We start from the raw sequence: 12751 nt of genomic DNA on the forward strand, positions 1-12751 counted from the left end.
AAGCCTACTGGACTTCATGTCAGACATCCTGGAGATTCTGGCCATTAATTTGCTTCAAATGCCCAATACAAGTGGCTCCTTCTCTAACATGTCATATCTCTCATTAGATTGCATCAGAGCAAGATCTATCCTCACATTCTGAGGCTGCATGGCTTGACTACATCACACATCTCCTAAATCCTTGCAGGCCACAGACAGTTCCATCATCTTTCTCTTTAGTCATAAGTCATCCTCACTATCACCAGAAATCTACCATGAATTGGGTGAAGACAGTCTCTTGAAACTGTTTTGCTGGTTTGTACACCCTCTTTTCAAGCAGCAAGGGACTCTTCTTCATCTCTTCCAGAGCCCTGGACCTTGGGGTACACATTTTCTAAGAAAGGTCATGCACAGTGTAAAGTGGCATTAGATCCACTACTCTTTGTGTGTGCAAGGAGGGCAGGCAGCTTGATTAGAGAGCAAACAACTGCTCTGCTCTGCTTAGATCCCACCTGCAGTGCTGGGGTCAGATCTGGAGTCCTCAGCACAGAAGAGACATGGACCTGTTGAAGAAGGGCCAGAGGAGGTCACAGCAATGATGGGAGGGCTGGAAGGACTCTGCTATGAGGCCAGGCTGTGGGAGTTGAGGTTGTTCAGCCTGGAGAACAGAAGGCTCCAGGGAGACCTTCTGGTGGCCTTTCAGGGGATGAGCTGGGAACAGACTTTTGAGCAGGACCTGTTATGACATGACAAGGGGTGATGATTTAAACTAGGAAAGGAAAAAAAAAAGGGGGCAAGAGGGAGCCAAATTTATACTGGAGAGAAGGAATAAATGTTTGACACTGAGGGTGGTGAGATGCTGACCCAGGCTGTCCAGAGAGGTGGTAGGTGTCCCACCCCTGGAAACATTCTGTGATTCTATGACAGCTCATTTGACTGAGAAAACTCTTACTCTGCTCCAGCCCCACACACACACACCATCACCTGTAATCAGAAAAGCAGTTTTCAATAACCTTTAGGTCATATTGAAGGTTATAGCCAAGCTGATAGACATATGGTGGCTATAAAGAAAAAACAATTGGTCTGTTTTATCAGTGTCACACTGGAAGATGTTTTCCTTGTTTGTTGCTATATGAAGAATTTCATCCAATGTTAGGAAATGTGTTTGAAAGACAATGAGGACATTGTAAGCCATCAAGCTTCAGAGGCTCCTGCTGATATTGAACTTTGGCAGAAGGAAGAGAAGAAAACTGCTCACCAGAATTAAAATGAACCCCTTCTGTAATGGCCTGTCAATGGCACCATTCCGTTCCTTAACCTCCAGAAAGCAAACTACCTTCTGTGCTGGGGACTGGCATCTAGGACAGCACTTACTCTCCTCTCAGACCTCTTAAATGCTCATGTTAGGAGCTAACAAGGCAAAATCCTGTGCTGCTGGTTTAATGCTAAAGAGTTTTTATTTTCCATGTTACACTTCTACCTGCCCAAACAGCTATTTCAGGAGTTTAAGAAAATGGAGGGGTAGATGTGGAAAATTAACAGGGGTCAAAAGCCAATTCAGAAAGGCCAGGAGGATCATAGAATCATAGAATGGTTTGGTTAGAAGGGACCTAAGGGTTAGAAGGATGATCAGAGGGCTGGAGCACCTCTCCTATGAGGACAGACTGAAGGAGTTGGGGCTGTTCAGTCTGCAGAAGAGAAGGCTCCCAGGTGACCTAATTGTGGCCTTCCAGTATCTGAAGGGGGCCTACAGGAAGGCTGGGGAAGGACTTCTCAGGATCTCAGGTAGTGATAGGACTAGGGGGAATGGAATGAAGCTGGAGGTGGGGAGATTCAGGCTAGATGTGAGGAGGAGGTTCTTCACCATGAGAGTGGTGAAACCCTGGAATGGGTTGTCCAGGGAGGTGGTCGAGGCCCCGTCCCTGGGGGTGTTTAAGAGCAGGCTGGATGAGGCTCTGGCCAGCCTGATCTAGTGTGGAGTGTCCCTGCCCATGGCAGAGGGGTTGGAACAAGATGATCCTTGTGGTCCCTTCCAACCCTGAATGATACTATGATACTATGACCTTAAAGATCATTCAGCTCCAACCACCCTGCAATGGGCAGGGACACCTTCCTCTAGACCATGCTGCTCACAGCCTCATCCAACCTGGCTTTGAACACCTCTGGGGAGGGAGCATCCACAACCTCCCTGGACAACCTACTCCAGTGCCTCACTGTCCCATCTTGTTAATTTGAACAAAATTCTGGGCTACATCCATGTGGCTTATTCCCTTTTCCAGCTGACCACAGTCCTCTAAGGCTTTTTGGATTTGTATCTGGAAGAAGCTTCCTGAAGATAATAAAAAAGCAGAAAGAATATGGGAAAACATGAAAATTCAGATAATGTTTTCAAATAGTGGACTGAGCTAGCAAGGCAACAAAGGGTTAGGTCTGTAATAAGAGAACACTAAGGAAAAGGTGGGACAGGGGTATGAGGAAGCAAGAGGAATCAGCTGTGGTTGAGTGGGACTTGAAAGAAGCAGGCCTAACGGGCTAGATCCTCAGCCTGTTTAAGTTGGCATGGCTGCTTTGCCTCAACAGAGCAGAGCAATTTACACCAGCTGACGGTATGGCCTGGTAGCTGCAAGTCTGAGGATAGACCATATTCATCACAAGGCTATAAACCTTCCCCACCCTAGGAAAACAAGAAGCGTAATCTGGTTCCTGAGCTTGCTGTAGCCAAGTGGAGAAGGTGCCAAACACCTGAATATCCCATATGTGAGACTCTTTATTTGGGGGGGGAGGGAAAAAAAAAAGACAATAAAAACAATTTTACTGCCAAATAAAAGTGCCCCTGATACTTTCCTATAGAGAAAGAATGACATCCAGTGGTGAGTTACATTAATCACAGGACCTTTACCTTAATCCCCTTTCAAGAAATCACAGCTCATACCTGTCCAGGGAAGGCATCAGTTGCTGTGCCCCATTACCCATGTGCAGTTCTATTCCAGCCCCTGGAGACTTTAAAACAGTCCTTGCTACTTCCTTTTCTTATAAGCCAAGTGCCTCTAAATTTTCCTGTCAGATGCAGTTCTGAAGCCCTGCTCTAGGTCCTCAGACACATTAAACATCTTAAATGTTTCTGAGAGAAGCATCTCCAGGTGATAGTAGTACTACCTTTGTGAGCAGCTGAAAGCTTCTTAGCAGGGTAGGCAAAATAAGAGTCTGCAGTACCAGCAGAGCAGATACTGCCTGGCACTGTCCCACTCATGCCAGTGGGGACTGCCTAAACCTTGCCTCTCTGAGGTCTCAGAATTACAAACTGCTCCAGGCTGAAAGATAGAGGGGCAAGATGACTCCTGGTTGGACTTGATGACCTTGAAGGTCTTTTCCAATTGAAACAACTCTATGATTCTGTCATTAAGAATACAGCCTCTAGCAGCCTCTACTTACCCTTAGGATAATCTAATACTTGCACCAAATTCTCTTCCTCTTCTCTCCTGCCACCACCTCTGAAGAGGTCAATGCAGATCTGGAGCATGAAGAATAGTCCCAGGCTGCAGGCATCACAGAATTGTCAGTTTACACTGCTCTGTTTTGCCCACCATCCCAGTGGAGACAGCTGACCTTTGGTTTGTTGCTTTTATCCTGATTTAGCCTCTCTCTCATTGCTGCTTCAGAGAGTAATCCCTCAAGCCCTCTCGATTTAGCCTCATTTGTGTTTTCAGCTCCTTTTTGGATTTAGTCTATCTACTGTCATCTATGTTTCACATGTCATTGTTCATACCTTCCCTTCCTATGATCTAAGAGCATGGTGAGCTTTCTGAAGAGAACAGGGACTTAGAGAAAATGACAGCAGACGACATGCATAGCAGCAAGGTACTTCAACCAGAAATGTTCTCGGAGTAGCTGTCATTCCACCACTAAGCCTGAAGGGTCTGGATGAAGTGCCACTCCCCACAACTGTGAGGAGTTCTCTCCTAAGTTTATCCAGAACCCAATCTTCCTAAGCTTTATTTCTTTTATACTATCTAGCCATTGTATGGACTGATTTATCTACCACCACGAGGTGCCCTTCAGAGGAGGTGGTGCTGGAATACCTGTTTTACTACCGGGAGGCACAGTGGAAGACAGACAGGATTTCTTGTGCATAAGGTCTAGGGATGAAAGCACCTGCCTGTTAGACTTTCCAAAAGCAGCTAGATGCTAGGATTCCTAAGAGGATTTCACCATGTAGGTACTTTCAAAAATCCCATCACACTCCTGATGTCATGGTCAGCGCTTAAACAGCCAAAAAATTGCACTGTTCCTATGAAAGCTATGCAAAAACCTGTGCTAGATCAGACACCAAGGTTGAGCCTGAAGTGCACCACCAGTACTGAAGCCCTGTGGAGTGAACTGCTTCTAAAGCACACAATTAGGACTGATTCTCTACTCACATTTAATTCTAACCTTCATAGGCAAGACAGAGAGAGGAGACAGGAGGCATACAGAGGAGAGAAAGTTTTGCTTAGGGACACGCAGCAAAGCCTCAATCACCACGTCTGCTGGCTACTGCAGTCCATACCCGTTGCTTGTCTGTAGCCTTTGGAGAGCATTTAAAAGGTTCATGTTAAAAATCTGCCCCTGTTTCATTTTTGCTGACCAACCACTTGTTCTCATGTTAAGGAGCAATGTTCATTTGGGGAGTGGGTTAGTTTTCATGGTCTCTTTCTTTCTTAAACACTTCACTCACCTACTCTCTGACCCTTTCTTCTTCCAAGCTAAACAATTCACACTTTTGCACTCTATCCTGAGACGTAAACCCCACCCAGCTTTCTAACTATCTCATGGCATGCTTTTGGTGGACTTCCAAACCAAAGAGGTTTCCAAACTGAACCTCCAAAATGTCTGAGGTTTCCCCATCTCTGCACAGTACTTTCAAAGAGCACACTCCCACTGATTCTGGAGGCAGCCTGGAATCAAAACTAACCGTAATGCAGTCAGGAACAAGCCTGGCTACTTTTTAATGAGGAAATATGCTCTTGGGAAGTATCATGCAGTGATGGGCAAACCTCAGACACATTGGAGGTTCTGCTTATGAACCTCTTTGATGTAAAAGTCTCACCCAATAGCCAAAAAAAAAATTTATGATCATGTATGCACAGAAGCATGCCAGCCATGACATGAGAGAGCTATTACCATGGTGGACCAGCACTGTACTACACACCCATGCTGCTGACTGGAGCAGTCCTGAGTTTTAGCAAGAAAATAAGATTTCATTACCAATAATAGAAGGAAAAACCCCAGAAGTATGCAATTCCAGTTAACAATCACCCCTCCCCAGCCCAGAAACTCCCACTGCAGTCGTATCTAGTAGAGCCAGTTGCTCTCAAATCTGCAGCTGCAGAGAGCCCTGGCCAAGCCAGGTTCATATGATAATGTAGCTTTAACTGCTCGTTGTTCCACCGTGGTGACAGAGGAATGAAGCTCTGCAGGGATGCACCACCCTTTCTTTTATTAACCTAAACTGAAAGACTTGAACTCTGGAAGAACTAATTTGGGGGTTGCTGCATATCACAGTTCTCACACTGGGACGAGATCATCAACAACACAGAGTCATTACAGCCTCATCTTCAAGGCAGGCTTTTTACTTCAGGCTGTAGGGTCTTACACCTTCTATACCAAAGACCTTGTCTTAAGAAGGTGGTAACCCATGCTAGAGAAACAACTCTGAAACCAAGGTAGAGGGAGAAAACAAAATGAGTCACCAGGTGCTCTGTGGGTGTGTGCCTGCCCATCAATTTGCCGAACAGAATAGAATAGAATAGAATAGAATAGAATAGAATAGAATAGAATAGAATAGACCAGACCTGGTTGGAAGAGACCTTCAAGGTCATCATGTCCAACCCATCAGCCAATCCAACCCACCTAAACAACTAACCCATGGCACCAAGCACCCCATCAAGTCTCCTCCTGAACACTTCCAATGACGGTGACTCCACCACCTCCCTGGGCAATCCATTCCAATGGGCAATCATTCTCTCTGTATAGAACTTCTTCCTAACATCCAGCTTAACTCTTCTCAAAGTCCAGGGAGCCTTTTTGTGCTACAAACATTAAACCTCAGAACTTAACTCTTCTCTAAGTCATTTCTTTGTTACACTGGACAACTCCACAGAACACCAGACTCTGCTGGTGGGTTCCCACCAAGATCCTCATCCCCTTTCTTTTCATCCCCAACCTCCAACAGATGCAAGTTGTAGACCAAACTACTTGATAGGTTCGGTGCATCATCAAAGCACTATCAAAAGGATTTCAAGCAAAATCAAAGGTACTTCTTGTTTCTTACAAAATGCAAGAAGACAAAGTGTTGCTGTTTCATCATGACAGATCCTGTACTATGGAATACCACAGCACATGCATTGGAATCATAGAATTGTTTAGGTTGGAAGAGACCTTTAAGATTATTGAGTCCAGTCTTCAACCTAAGACCACCATGGCCATTAAACTATGTCCTGAAGTTCCATGTCCACACATTTCTTGAACAGCTCCAGGTACAGTGACTCCACCACCTCCCTGGGCAGCCTGTTCCAATGCCTGACCAATAGAATCATAGAATTGTTTTGGTTGTAAGAGCCTTCTAAGATCATTGAGTAAAGAAGAGAATCGTGACAGGTCAGACTAGGGTTATGTACCATCAGAGCCTCCAGGAAGGAGGGGAGCAAGTTAGTCCTAAACCTGTTAGAATGATTCCAAGCGAGTGTGAGAAAGTGTTGTTATTGTGATGTCCAACTGAGTAATATCTTATTTCTAATTTTAACGTTCAAGAGGAACTTTTTGTTTGGCCTGGCTTGGCCAGAGAGCCATTGGCAGTTGCCTATGGCTGCAGTGTTAATATGTGAGGAATGCAGCCTGGCACCTGGGCCTGGGGGCAGTGAGGAGAATGTGTTGTTCTCAGTGAGCTCTCACTTCCCGTCTGCTCTGCTGTCGGCCTGCACTAAAGCCACCAAACAGGAGACTTGCAGGTCATGTGGCTCCTTTCCAGTGCGCTGTAGGCTCTTCAAAACTTTTGATTGTGTAGCTGTGTGGCTCCTACTCAGGTGAAACAGAGGTCACAACCAGCCAGAAAACTTCTTAAGCATTAGCACTTCTGGTTTTCATCTGATACCCTGTGTAATACAGAATGCTGCACAAATAGGCTGGAGAAAATAAGATATGAACCAGGTGAATCTTTCACTGTGAGGTCTGAAGAGGTTACCCTAACTTTTTATTATCAATTATATGTTTAGATTGCCTTTTAATCTTTACTATCTATTCAGAGCAGGTACAGTGCCAAAACAGAAGAAACACTGTGTTCAAGCTGTAATATTCATTACAGTTTTACATTCTCCATAGAATGGTTTAGGTTGGAAGGGACCTTAGAGATCATCTACTCCAACCTCCCCACCATGGGCAGGGCCAACTAGACATGGCTGCTCATGACCTCATCCAGCCTGGCCTTAAACACCCCCAGGAAGGAGGCATCCACAGCCCCCCTAAACAACCTACTCCAGACTCTCACCATGCTCATATTGAAAAACTTCTTCCTAAGATCCAGTCTAAATCTGCCCTCCCTCAGCTTCAAACCATTCCCCCTTGTCCTGCTGTTAGACACCCTTATGAAAAGTCCCTCTCCAGCCTTCTTACCTTGGATGTCTAAGGTTCATAACCTTAACTCAGTATCAGCAGTAGTCCTGAGGGTATAGCTCTTCCTTAGTTGCCTCAGATTGGATGGAATGAGGAGGAGAGGAGGTTTTACTCTCTGTTTCAAACTTTTGAGTAAAGAGGAAGCTTTCCAGAAGCAACCACCCCTTATCTGCCCCAATTAAAAAGTTCACAGCACTCCTGCAAGAGAAGTCAGATAAGCCTCGCTAAACTTGGCACAGCCTTTTGATCTACTGAAGTTCAGACAAGACAAACTCACAGTACAAAAATGAGATGAAACTGAGTCAGCCCTGTGTCTAAGGATGAAGAAGACTGACCTCATTTTTCCTTTCTTAGCCCTTCTTCCCACTCCTGCCCAAAGCTACTCAAGTTGTTTAGTCTGGTATTTTGTAGTACTTTCATATCTTTATTTTGAATAAAATTAAAGGTTATTATGAGTCTTAAGAGGTTCCACAGTCCTCTCTTGCTACTCAACCTAAAATAGGTTTATTTCTTCTCCTTTCAGATTCCATCTCATGTGTTTCATTGTGTGGTTCCTCTTTCCACTTAGGGCTTTCGTATATCTGAACTCTTCCACCCTTCCTTGTGCCATCACTTAGTCAAGCTCTCAGTACTTGCTTCCTTTTGCATTATTTCCCCCAATTTTCTTTTTGGTTTGGGGTTGGTTGGTTGGTTGGTTGGTTTTGGTTGGTTTTTTGGTGTCACTCACCTGATAATTTTCATGGCTACTTAACCCTCACCCTCTCACTCACAGCTCCCATGCAACTGGGACACACACACAGCTGAAGGCAATATCCCAAATCCCATGATGCCAGTGCCATCTCATCAAAAAGCACAATTATCTGTTTAATATCTCATTTGCTGTCTCCCTATAGCTCTCAAGTCATGTCCAATAATGCTGCTTCCCAAATCTCTCTCTCTGATTGAGTACTTGCAGTTTTCTTTAGACATATTAGCTACATTTTTCTAAAGTGAATCATGTTTGTTTTCTTCTTATTATAGTAGAATCTCTTGGGGCTTCTTTTGTGCAAGTGGATGGAATGACTTTTTTTCCCCTTATTATTGCACAAGAGAGTTTTATGTCTTTGGATGTGTCATAATAAAATGGTTTTGGTAGCAGCAAACCTAATTCCTGTTGTTATTAAACCATAACACACTTCAGAACAACTTAGTCATTGTGGAATAACACCGTCTTGTGAGCACCACGTACATAGACCTTGCAGCAAGTGCTGAAGTAAGAGGAAGTGGGCTAGAGTAAGATAGAGAGGAAGGATTTACAGGATGAGTAAGAAATTCAATTCATACTCTTAAAATAAACTAATGCTCTTAATGAATTAGTTTTAAACCCCCCCAAACCACTAACATCTACATTTTCCTGCTACTCAAATTTTTTGCAGTGATCCTCCTCCATAGAGTTGAAGGGTAGCAAAAAGCATGGTAGAAAGAAATTTAATCATACATACACACACACACACACACACACATATATATATATATGTATTTGTGGAAAAAAAAAAGGAAAACACAACCCAGACTTTAGCTCAGCAAGGAAACAGTATCTGTCCTCCAGCAGCTGTTGAGACACTTGGTCTGTAAAGAGGTTGCTCTCCTCTTGGCTTGCAGGTAGTCATTATATTTTGGATGTAAAGGTGGGGGCTTGAAGGATTTACAGCCAGTCATGGACCATTTTGGAAAGGTGTTTTCTTCACATTCAAAGCTGGCCACTCAGTCCTCCTGCCATCTCAATTAACCACCTGCCAAACAAGAGCTTGTTATAGTGGGAATGATGCACTCCTCTTTGGGAGAGCAGGGCAGCTCTTATGCACGCAGCCAGCCATGGCTTGTCCCAGGCCCCACAGTTGTCTGGAAACAAACATTTTGTTTATCTGAAGATAAATATATAAATATACTACTAGGCTTGTATAGTGCCTGAGCTACTATACATCTCCATCCACACTTGCCAAACAACCTTCTTTGACCCAGACAGTCTGAATTTCAGCTTTGATTAGAGCATAACTTGGTCAGCAAGAAGACTAAATTGACACCCTGACAGCCCAGAAGGGAGAGCTTCCCACAGTGTATTTAGAGGTGTCCAGTATCTGAAGGGGGCCTACAGGAAGGCTGGGGAGGGACTTGTCAGGATCTCAGGTAGTGATAGGACTAGGGGGAATGGAATGAAGCTGGAGGTGGGGAGATTCAGGCTAGATGTGAGGAGGAGGTTCTTCACCATGAGAGTGGTGAAACCCTGGAACGGGTTGTCCAGGGAGGTGGTCGAGGCCCCGTCCCTGGAGGTGTTTAAGCCCAGGCTGGATGAGGCTCTGGGCAGCCTGATCTAGTGTGGGGTGTCCCTGCCCATGGCAGGGGGGTTGGAACAAGATGATCCTTGTGGTCCCTTCCAACCCACACTCACAGACACACACTAACTAAAAGTGGCGTGTGTACTATGATACTATGATACTACATTTAGCCCATATCTAGGGCTATATGTATCCCCCAGAAGAGAAGGGAGACTGGGAAAAGGAGAGGTGACATGGGTGAGCTGAAGTGAAAATGGATTTAATGAAACAGCAAAACTAGTATTGACACCAATGACAAACAGACAAAGCTAGACTCACTGTACAGCAAATGTACAGTGGTCACAATAAATGGGAAGGCAATCCCTGGGAGCAGAATGGTGAGCAAGCCCCTCCAGGGATGAGCAAAATCAGGAGGAAGAGGAGGAACAGGAGGAGCTCATGTCCTCAGCAACTTTCCCCCTTTATACTGTGATGTTCATGGTCTGGGAAACACCTGTAGCCAAGTGGACTCAGCTGTCATGGCTTTTGCCTCTGCCCAGGTAAGCTCCCGGCTGACTGGAAACTGCTAATGACCTGCATCCCATGGCTGGCCTGGGATTCTATCCCAGTGAAAGCAGGAAAAGGAAAACAGAAGGTTATGCTGCTCAGGTCAGTTGTAAATCCAGTACCATCTCACAAAGCTCAAAGAGAAGATATGGCAGAACAAAAATTCCTATGTGAAGCAGCATGTTGGTGGTAAGTCAGCCCAGAGGCATTACATCTCTTTCCTTCAAGAGGCCTGCTCAGATCACACAACTCAGCTGAAGAAGCTGGTTGTGTACCACTCTGTACCACTTGATACACATGAATGTACATGATCTTGTGGCAGCTGTATGTATTTATGGACCAGCTGGATGCATTTATGCCCAGAACCTAGTTTAAAGAGGCTTATTTTGGAATGTGCTTTTCAGAAAAACACCCTCGGAGGTTACATCACTTTAAAAGAGTAATAAGCTGTGTCACAGGAGATGGTACACACCTCAGCTTTGCAATTCAGCTGAGAGAACACCACACTTCAGAGTCATTCTGCTTCCTTGCACTGCACATCAGAAATGCCCCACTGTTCATACTGCTCTGGGCAGAGAGTAACTAGGGAGATAGTTGGATAGGAAGACAGCTCAGTTGTACACTGAACAAGACCTAGGATAGTGCAACCTGGAGAGGTGTGGAAGTGACAGCAAAGGAGGAGAAGGGGAGAGAAGCAAGTAGAAATAAGAGTAGAAGGAATTATCTGGCCCCAGAGGAACAAAGTGGATCAGGAACAATCATGTAAGTCAACAAAAGGAGGGAGGAAACAAAGAAAAAAGAGACAAAAATCCTCACTTGACAGTTTATAGCAACAAGTCCTAGGAGAATCCTCTGCATTTGCACCCCTTGGAAACAAAGCCATCAATAATGCAATCCTGGAAAAGCATCCCCACTCCAAGTCTTGAACAGTATGGAACCAGAACATATTAAATCCATCTGCTGTGGAGAAAATGTTTTATCAACAACAAAAAACCCATTTGATTTATCCTCTAGACACTGGGCCCAGATTCAGTCACTAAGCTGTGCTATCTAATGTGGTTAGACAATTTCTAGGGAACTAACCTCTGGTTGCCATTACTCACAGTATTTGCTTTTCCCTATTGCCTTACTCATCCAATTCCTCCCTTCTTATTACGACTCTGGTTGGTTGATAGGTCATAATTTATACTGAGCTGAGGCTTTCATGCCTTTGTCACTAACTTGAGCCAGGGAAGTGAGTTATTCTTGCCTTTGCCTTGTTTCTCCATCTCATTCCTTCTCTCTCTGGGAGTTTACCTAGACCTAGAACATACACACTCTACAGCAGTACCCATCAGGAGAGAGGCTGTTAGCTTTCCTCCACTTTTAGTTAATGTGTGTCTGTGAGTGTGTTTGGAGGAGTTTTTTGCTGGGCACCAGGTATTGAATAGAAGTGATACAGCACCATTAGTCCCAAAGTGCTTTCCAAACCATAGATTTATCCACTAAAGTTATCCTAACTAACATAAAAATAGAGGCATCACTGGAGAAGAGCAGGCACACGGCAGGCACTGTCTTTGCAAAGCTGAGGCGTAGTGGACTTCTGAGGCATTGTGTCCAAGCTCCAGCCACTTCAAAAAAAATCTCTCACCTACCCTTGATGCTATTTCCAGGTTAGCTAACTAGCTCCTCCTGTGTGGACAAATGCCAGAGCAGAGTTTACACTGAATTTTACACCATAGCCCACCCATATTACACAGAGGATACAAACTGAAAACTATTCAAGACCTGACAAGGAATCTAACTGCCTTCCCTCAGTGATCACATGTACCTGGTAGTACCCACAACAGTTCTCCTCCACCTTTCTGGGCAACAACTCACAGTGCAGATAAGTTTACGGTGAGTAAAAGCCCCATGAGATCCCCGCATGTTGTACAGCACTCAGGGATGGGCTCCACTCCAGGCTGCAGCTGCACAGAGGTTCCTCAGGGTTTAAAATGCCCCTGTGCAAAGTGCCAGTAACTCTGTCTAATTGTACTGTGATCAAAAACTCAAAACATGGGTGGAGGCAGGCCTCTGACCTGCCAAAAATGGTTGTCCTGCTATTAGGTGCTCTCACATCTGTACCAAAACACTGGTTACCAAATTGCATGGAGATGTCCTGATTGCTTACTGATAGAGAACAGGCAAAGGATTCACATGGGGTGAAACTATCCCTCCTATCCCATCTCAGAATCACAGAATGCAGTGGGTTGGAAGACATCCTTAAAGGTCATCTTGTCCAG

This window comes from Melanerpes formicivorus, unplaced genomic scaffold, assembly GCF_026170545.1.
Source record: "Melanerpes formicivorus ecotype bairdi unplaced genomic scaffold, bMelFor1.0.p_v2 SCAF_2, whole genome shotgun sequence".
NCBI lineage: Eukaryota > Metazoa > Chordata > Aves > Piciformes > Picidae > Melanerpes > Melanerpes formicivorus.